The 9,438-nt window shown below is 35.0% G+C and overlaps 1 long non-coding RNA gene across 2 annotated transcripts; it reads left to right on the top strand.

The window, feature by feature from the left end:
* Positions 1 to 3,497: 3,497 nt before the first annotated feature.
* LOC137092337 (uncharacterized) lies at positions 3,498 to 6,059 on the top strand. 2 transcript variants are annotated; one of them, XR_010908220.1, is made up of 4 exons: positions 3,498 to 3,949; positions 4,492 to 4,584; positions 5,110 to 5,231; positions 5,941 to 6,059. It is a non-coding gene; the product is annotated as an uncharacterized lncRNA (long non-coding RNA). The 2 variants fall into 2 exon arrangements; XR_010908219.1 differs by lacking the exon at positions 3,498 to 3,949 and having other exon boundaries at positions 3,993 to 4,584.
* Positions 6,060 to 9,438: the final 3,379 nt, after the last annotated feature.

Genomic DNA, 9,438 nt, shown 5'->3' with positions numbered 1-9,438 from the left:
ACGGACCTCTGAGACTATCACAGTGCAGGTGCATTTATACAGAGACTTGAGTACACACAGGTGGATTCTATTTATCATCATTAGTCGTTTAGGTCAACATTGGATCATTCAGAGAGCTTCATTGAACTTCTGGAGAGAGTTTGCTGCACTGAAAGTAAAGGGGCCGAGTAATTTTGCACGCCCAATTTTTCAGTTTTTGATTTGTTAAAAACGTTTGAAATATCCAATAAATTTCATTCCACTTCATGATTGTGTCCCACTTGTTGAGTCTTCACAAAAAGTTACAGTATTATATCTTTATGTTTGAAGCCTGAAATGTGGCAAAAGGTCGCAAAGTTCAAGGGGGCCGAATACTTTCGCAAGGCACTGTACATAAAAAAGCATAATGTACTTATTGTGTTCATATTGTATTGAAAAACACTTTTGCTGATATTGATATTTAAGTTTAAGCTGATATTTAAGTTTAATGGTAGTGTGAGGTGTAAGGAAAGTGTCAATAGTGTCATTATAAATGTCATTACATTATACATTCCTTACAGATGTAATTATATGCAGGTAATTTTTAAAATGTAAGCACAATGTGAAAACATGTATGTATTAAAGCTGCTGTCCGTAACTTTTTTTGTGTTCAAGATTTACAAAAAATATATAATGAGAATGTACAACATGAATCCATTTTCCAAACCATGTTTTTGTCTTACCCTGAACCCTTATGGTACACTTATAATAAGTATTTATATTGGGACTATTTCAGGCCTGACTGGTAGGTACCGCTGCGGAGGAGCACAGTCCCTGCGTGATCCGCCATAGACATAAACAGAGAGAAGAAGCTCCGGCTGCAATATTCTTCCGCAAGATGCATGCAGTTCTGTTTATTAACCACTAGAGTGCAAAAGGTTACGGACTGCAGCTTTAAATAAGTGCATTGTATCGAATTATTCATTTAAATGTTAGTACACAGTAGTTAAGGCCACCTAATATACATGTTTAACACATTAAACTAGAAAAAGTAATCACATATGTTAACGCGCTAATATTGACAGCTCTAATTTATGTGTTGAATCCTGTTTGTATGTCTAATGTACATTTTTATACAAATAAGTACAGCTTTTTCGATTTTATTCTCCAGTGGCAATTACGGACCCTGGGCATGTCTAACCAAGCACTTTATAAGTTTTGATAAGTGTTCATACGGGACATATATTGAGTAAGACGAGACAGGAGAAGGCGATATGAAGAGAATCTGTTGGAGGATAGACAGCACTTTACCTGAGTTCTATCTCCAGGGAGCAGAAAGAGAGCAAGAGAGATGGAAAGAGAGAAAGGGGGCAACACATGAGAGAGAGGCCTCTAATGGTGGTTGTATATTAAACAGCTGTCTGTCTGCACGCTGTCTGATTGATGGGCAAGGACAAGCTTCATTTCCCTGCCAAGCCAAAACTTCATCTTGTTTCAGAAAGCAGTCATGGGCGTGATTTCAGGTAGAAAATTGGACCCATTTCCATGGGACTACATCTTTGGAATGAGCACTTGCAGACACATATTTTCTCCCCATCATCCTCAAATGGTTTTAGGCTCTCAAGAGACGTAAAAACCTAATGTGTGGCAGCCATCAGTCTAAGCGAATTAAACTGCTCAGCCATGTACTGTTTATTCATATTTCCGTTAAATGAATAGTTGCCTAGCAGAGATGCTTTCGTCCATGAATTTCTATTCTCCATCCACTTTTATTATATAGCAGAGAGCAGCTTGGACGTGCTGCTTAATATCCTAATTTTGTTCCATACGAGGTTTGGAGAAAACAATGACAGAGTTTACATAACCTGATCTCACAGATTTCTGTGAAATCAACACGGACCCTTAACTCAAAAAATCCGTGGTAGTTTCACGGAATCGCCAACAATTCTGTGATGGTCCACGGAAGTGATGCCTATGTAAGTCAATGACAGCCAGCATCCGTGGTCCACACACGGATTCCCTGTTCCAACACCTTATATTCGTCAGTTTGATTCAGTCAGCATAATTTATTTACATTTATTTTCTTTTTATTCAGACACGTTTTGAACACCTAACTCAATCCTTTCCCTAAACCTACCCATTTGTGTATTATAAAAAAACAGGATATAACAGGCAGAAACACAGATACTGCAGGCACAATTTACTCAGAAAGTACAAATATTCCAAGTGTTCCGAGGCCAAAGACTGATTTCTGTGAAGAAAACATCGAGTCCATCCGCCGAATATTAATACATTTCAAATATTGCCGCCAGAAGAAACGTCATGTCTTTGACATGAGCGTTGTGTGTCTCGTGACCGATTGTGTCATTACGTCAGCTATGATTGTAAAATGCCATTGGCTCTCGTGTGTGTTGTGACGGATCGTGTCATTCTAAACTTTTGTGTATCAATTGAATCAGAAATATTAACGTGTGCGACAGTGCGTGTGTGTTCTGTTCACAAAGAGGCGCGATCATCATTTCAACGACTAAAACATTAAGATCAACTCTGTTCTTCAAATGACGATATCGTATGACTTCAGAAGACTTGGAATGCAACATGAGTTAATACTTCTATACTGTTTCTGGTCCGTTTTTGCAATAAATAACTGGGACTGTACATTTATTAGCCTGTTATGTGTTTTATATTGTTGATAAGTGGGTAGGTTTAGGGTAGGAGTGGAGTTAGTGGCCCCGAAATATAAAAGTAGGCTATAAACATTCATAAAATCATGTCTACTTTTAAAAAAGCAAATAATGAAATGTGTGTCGGTAATCCGTGTGTGGACCACGGATGCTGCCTGTCATTGAATTACATAGGCATCACTTCCGTGGACTCATCACGGAATTTTCTGCGATTAAGTGAAACTACCACAGATTTTTGAGTTAAGGGTCCGTGTTCATTTCACAGAATTCTGTGAGACCAGGTTGAGTTTACATATTTGGTGAGCTATCCCTTTAAGAAAAATCAATGTTTTGAGTGTGAGTGTGCATTAGTGCTCAGATAGTTCATTATTCGTGCTCAGTTGCAGAATTTGTGATGTTTTGCAAGTTTGCACCAGTCATCAGTCGTATCTCATACCAATAAAAACTTTTATTAGGCTGAACAAATAATTCTGCTGAGAAGAGCACGTCTAGTCCCCACAAACATTGACAGAGAAAAGAACAAGCATGCGTCATTCCAGCTCACACTGCATCCATTTAAAAAGATCCATCCTCCTCAAGCTTTCTGTCCCCTTAAAAATGTGCTGCACACCTGCTGGCACAACACAGTCTCACCCCTACTCGTCAAATGTTGCCGAACGGTCAAGGGACCCTGACGTCAGCTGTTGACGCACAGGGTACCCCTAAATCGCCATTTTTCGACGTACTGGGTAATCCACTGATTTCAATGAGAAACCTAGGACGTCATAAACAGACGTGTTGGGCATGTGAATGTTATCGTTATGATGGAATATATTGGGTTATAATTTATACATTATGACATGTTGGAGTGTGATTCTCAATTTAATCAGCCAGCACAATTGTATTTACATTTATTTACGCTATGATACACGTTTGAAACAGCAGTCAAACCCCACCCCGCCCTAAACCTACCCATTTGCGTATTATATGATATAAAACACAGACTGTAACAGACAACAGGCACACTTTATTGAAAAAGTCCAACTATTCCGAGGCCAAACGATTGAATTGTGTGAAGAAAAGACCCAAAAGCAATCACCGTCTCTATCCGCGCCGCGCGCCGCGCGCGCCCCGGCGTCACACTGAAGACGCCACAGGTAGACCCCTCGGCGTCACGCGATGGACGAACTGGGAACCCAATTGCTTTCAGTGGGAAACCTTTGGCGTCAACATTAGACGGCAATTCTATCGGTATGAAATCGCGCTGAAGAAGTCTAATTCAGAACACATCGCGATGTTTGGCATCAGATCACGTGTGCCACATGTTGGTGAGTAGTCATACATATTATGTCCTAATATTTGATATAAAGTATTTTCTGCTTGTCGTTATCGATCATGTTCAGTCACTGCATTGTATCTGTCATCATCTCCACTGAGGCTTTGCATTTCTTTGCTTTCTAAATAAACACACCTTGCTAATAGGGTGATTAAACACTGTCACGTGACGTGCTATAGACCTTTAAACATTTGTTAATATTTAATAATAATTACTAGTGTAGTTCCAACGTGGCATTTGTAGTAGAAGCACAATAAAAAAATTAAAAAAAAAAAAAAAACACTTGTCATGCGTTTACCACAGTATTGGTAGTTTTAATGTGATATTTGTTGTAAATAAACAGTAACCACAACAATTGATATTTTTAATGTGATATTTGTTGTAAATAAACAGTAGCCACAACAATTACCATGCTTTAAATGCATTTTAATGTAAAATCCAAATATTGTTATTTAAATAGTATACTTTATAATGCTATATATTATATATTATGACTTTTTTCTCTCTTTCTTTTTTTTTTTTTTACCTGAAAAGACCAAAAGGGCCTCTCGGACTCAGTCAACCCATTCTTGTTTGTGGAGAAGTAACGGAGAAAACCAAAAGCTGCAACAGCAAATATTTGTAATGGTATGTATGTGTTGGTTTGAACCCTTTATCAAACATTATTTAGCATTTGTTGTTACTTATTCTTACAAATCCCATATCTCAATCAGTAAGAACATATTCCCGAAGTCTTAATAATTCACAAGATTTAACAAGTTGTCAAATTCGTATGATTCTCGTACATATAGCTCTGAAAAAAATGAAGAGACCACTTAACATGGATTTCTAAATGTTAAGTGGTCTCTTAATTTTTTTTCCAGAGCTGTATTTGTATATGAAGAGTTCAGATGCAAAAGCCTCAAAAAGCCACTTCGGTCACATGACATCAGATATTCCATTATTTTTTCTTAATCAGATCACTTGCACTGTTTATAACGTCCCGTTTGCATGTAAATAATTTATGTGATCACAAAATCAAGTGAGTTATCTACATTTTCAAACAAATTCTTATGATATAGCTTGCTATTACATACTTTTAACTGTCTTAATTTATATGTTTTAAAAACAATAGTATTTGCACAGAGTAAATGATACTTTCTTGTTTTACAGAAGAGAAGAAAGACCAGACCTTATATCGAAGCAAGCTAAGAAAATAAGTCCTTTGTTTAGGGTGAGGAAGGAAGATGGACATCTTGTGCCCGAAGAAGACAGAAAAGTGCGCAAGTCCATTGGTATGTCTTGTATTGAAGCAATGCTGTAATATGTAGTACAAAATTTGATGTTGATCTCTCAAAGGACTATTCATTTCAACAGTGATCATTCTTTCTACTCTGATAAAATACGTACCATTATTCATGTCTAAATATTTTAATAACTCCTAAAATAAGCGAATGAGGTTCTGTATCTTGGATTTATTTAAAATGGTAAATATTTGTTTTCCCTTTTTGATACAATTATTATTACACTTTTGGCCTTCAGTTCTTAAAAACTGCACCGTCTTTTTGTCTTAGATAAAAGTAGACAAGTGTGGGAAAAAGCATTTAGTTATTATAAACTCCATGTATTTCTCCATTGTTTTGTAGACCATGGATGGTTCTGGGTAGCTTTAGAAGATAATGAGTTGGGACATATTAGGAATCAAATAGCAAATGTTCTTTGAAATATCTGGTTAGTTCTTTCTAAAAGATCTACTGTTTAAAAAGTTGCTGTTGATATGGGTAAATTAGTTTTTGTTCAGTACTTGGCTAATATTATGGGCTGAAATATTATACATAATGCTTCAATGTGTATATTATTTTATGTACTGACTGCTGCTTTGTAAATTTAAATCAGGAATTGGCATTTCTGCCCATTTTGAGGTGGAGAGTTTACTGAAGAACATAGGTTAACCTGACTGTACATTAAACTTAATCTGAATTGTGTTTGTTGTTTTACTTTTAGACCAGGACTGGAGAACGCCGGATTATACGACTTCTTCCTCTGGTTGAGAAAAGGCTACACAACATCAGTGATCACATCATCTGTACATTGATTATACTGTAGGGTACAACTGGGCGAACTGTTTAGAAGAAGAAGAACATGAACATGATAGAGGGAAGAGACAGAAACCAGTCTAGTTGTAATAATGAATCATTATTTTCCAACACTATATCAAATCTGTTTTCTGTATCATAGTTGACTGGATGGGATTATGTGGCACTCATTTGTGTGGCTTCAGCAGCTGTGAATGGATTAATATGATGTTAATGTGTTTTTTAAAACCCATTTTTATTTATCTTGAATCTAATTTGACTTTATTCTACTTTATCAACTGTATACTGTATCCTCCAATAAAGTGTTGAGTGATAAAGTATGGTGAGTATTGTGTATGGTGTTTGGTACAGTAAATACACATCCAACCAGTTTATTTAGGTTATCTAATTAATTACCAAGAATATTTTTACTTGAGAAGTAAACATTTTTTATCTGGTTATATTATATTTGGTACAATGGTCCAAAAAGTTGTATATACTTGCATGCTGTGACAAGTATGTCAGTTTTCAGTGAAATAAATGGAAGGATTACAAACACTTCAAGCTTAACTGAACATGATCCATGTTGATCATTCTGGTACATCTACTACTGCAATAAAAATTAAAGCATGCACATTTTCGATGCCAGGTACGTGAAGAGGGTGTAGATGAAATTGTGACAATGTCTCTTGTTATTTTACTTAATGGTGCATGGTCCTATATTTAATAGTAATAATGAAGTGTAAATAATATAAATAGTTTTTGTTTACTCTGGAAAGTGGATAATGGCAAGTTGTTGCAGGTTCATCCATTATATTTATTAGTGTTTATCCATAAAATAAAAGAAAACTTAATAATTATTATTTTACAACATTTCTTTCAAATATTTCTGTATTTCATCAGATGGTCTTACAATATCAAAACCTATACACAAGCATGACGTTAGAATAGAAAAGACAAAATACTCTGATATTTAAATGTGACTCAAAGTTTGTTGTCCGTGATGAGGAGAATAGATCTGTGTATGTTGTACTGCCCTTACACCTCCAGGGACCCAGTAGTGGCCCCTTGAAGAGCAAAAAAAAAGCATATTTCAAATGGCTTTAACTCAAAGTCTGGTTAGCGTATCACAGAGAAAATTGGCAGGACAACTGCATATGCAATGTTTACTAAATAATGTTGGCCACAGTTTTCAGACATATATGGAAAGCTGCCATAAAGGTTTTTTTAAAAGTGCTCACAGTAAAATATACAATTTCAGCTTGGCCCTCATATATGTCATAAAGGTTTGCACAATGAACATATTTTAATATCCAGCTGTCCATTAAATATGTTATTTACTTAACATTTATTGTTTCATTATGAAACCTTTTAAACTACATTACCCATATATCTGTCATTGTATCAATGCAATGGGAAACATGGCGCTGTAGTTCATAGAAGTGTGCAGAAATGCTTAGGGTTAGGGTTGGGTTCTCAGTAAAGGAGTAATTTCTCAGAACATAGCGACACTTTATAGTTAGCTTAACGTATTACTGACGTATTTAACACCAAAACATACTTTGTAACATGAAACGCCGTTTTATATGAGTTAAAACAGATAGTCCAATCACAGCGCGTTCTGCGATAAAGTCACAGCCAATGACAACCCAGCTGAACAGAGGCGTCACACTTACTTGTCCATTTATGGTAAATTATATCACATCTCATCCGGTTCAACTGAAGGGGTAGATTCCTTAAAGAATTAATATTTAGGCTAAATATTATATTTATTATAATAGATATTAAATATTATTTATTCTAAATATAGGCTAAATATTTATTTATTCTAATTAAATAATAAAACTCACATTTTAAAACGAAAGTCTTCTTTGTGTGGTTAAACTGATGCATAATAAATATATTTGAAAGAGAAACCTTTTTCTATGCAATGGTCTACAAGCATAAACTTCTTTAAGCCATCCTTTACAATCTGAACTCTTGGAATTAAAACAAATATAACAAAAGCACAATGAATGCACACAATTTTGTAAGCATATTCCAATATTTAATGTCAAACAGTTTAAATACAAATGTAGTGCCCATATATATATATATATATGCAAAAAAATAACATTTTACATTCTAAACTTTAATACTATATATTTGCGATTATTGTTCACTTTTATTGTAACTAAATTAAATGCCAATTAAAATAGTTGATGATTATTGTAAATGTTAACCATTTTCAGTAAGAAAATACTTCTATAAAGTACATTCATGTTACAGTTACATTAACAAGGTAGTGATATAATGATAGGTAGTGAAATAATGATAGAGGTAGTTATGGTGGACATGTACTTTAGTGACCATTGTAATAAAAGTTTTAATGAATAATTATTGATTTCAAAAGGTATTAACTCTCACTATCTTCATTTGTTCAAACAAACAACAAATGCAGAAATATACATTGGACTATAGCATCATGAAGTCAATGCATGACTAGAACTAGTGGATGGCAATAGATATGTCCTTCACTAAATCTCCTGATGATAAAGGCATAGGCAGACATCAAGAACAGTTTATGAATATTGGTTCTGCATATATCAAAGAGATCATAAGACTCCACAGACTCCACGTGAAGACTTTGAGACACTGTGACAGAGCAAAGGGTGCACTTCACTGGACATGTCCTATGCATGCCCAAACAACAACACCCAAAAACACTTATGAAGTGGACACCACCAGGAGGACGCACGAGACAGGGAAAACCAAGGAAGATATGAGACAGATGTTTCACGAAGACCTCAATGCCGGTGTTCCATGAGAAGATGTGAAAACGTGGCCACAGATCGAATATGTTGGAGGACACATGTTGCCCAATGTGCCCAGGACAGGACATGATGATGATGTTGTCAGTTTATACATAACTGTAGGATTTATTTCTGTAAAAAACGATGCATAATTAAATGTTAAATACATTTATGTAATAAGTTCACAGATATGTGTGCATTCCCATTATTAAAAGTATATAATAGCAAGCTATATCATATGAATTTGTTTGAAAATGTAGATAACGCACTTGATTTTGTGATCACATACATTATTTACATGCAAACGGGACGTTAATAATAATAAAAAATAATTGAATATCTGATGTCATGTGACCGAAGTGGCTTTTTGAGGCTTTTGCATCTGAACTCTTCATATACAAATACAGCTCTGGATATACTATACTATTTAAATAACAATATTTGGTTTTTACATTAAAATGCATTTAAAGCATGGTAATTGATGTGGTTACTGTTTATTTACAACAAATATCACATTAAAACTACCAATACTGTGGTAAAGGCATGGCAAGTGTTTTTTTATTTTATTTTTTTATTGTGCTTCTACTACAAATGCCACGTTGGAACTACACTAGTAATTATTATTAAATATTAAC

The sequence above is a fragment of the Pseudorasbora parva genome, chromosome 11, assembly GCF_024679245.1.
Source record: "Pseudorasbora parva isolate DD20220531a chromosome 11, ASM2467924v1, whole genome shotgun sequence".
NCBI classification, from domain to species: domain Eukaryota; kingdom Metazoa; phylum Chordata; class Actinopteri; order Cypriniformes; family Gobionidae; genus Pseudorasbora; species Pseudorasbora parva.
Note: the sequence above shows the minus strand (reverse complement) of the source record. Positions and strands in the feature narration are given on the sequence as shown.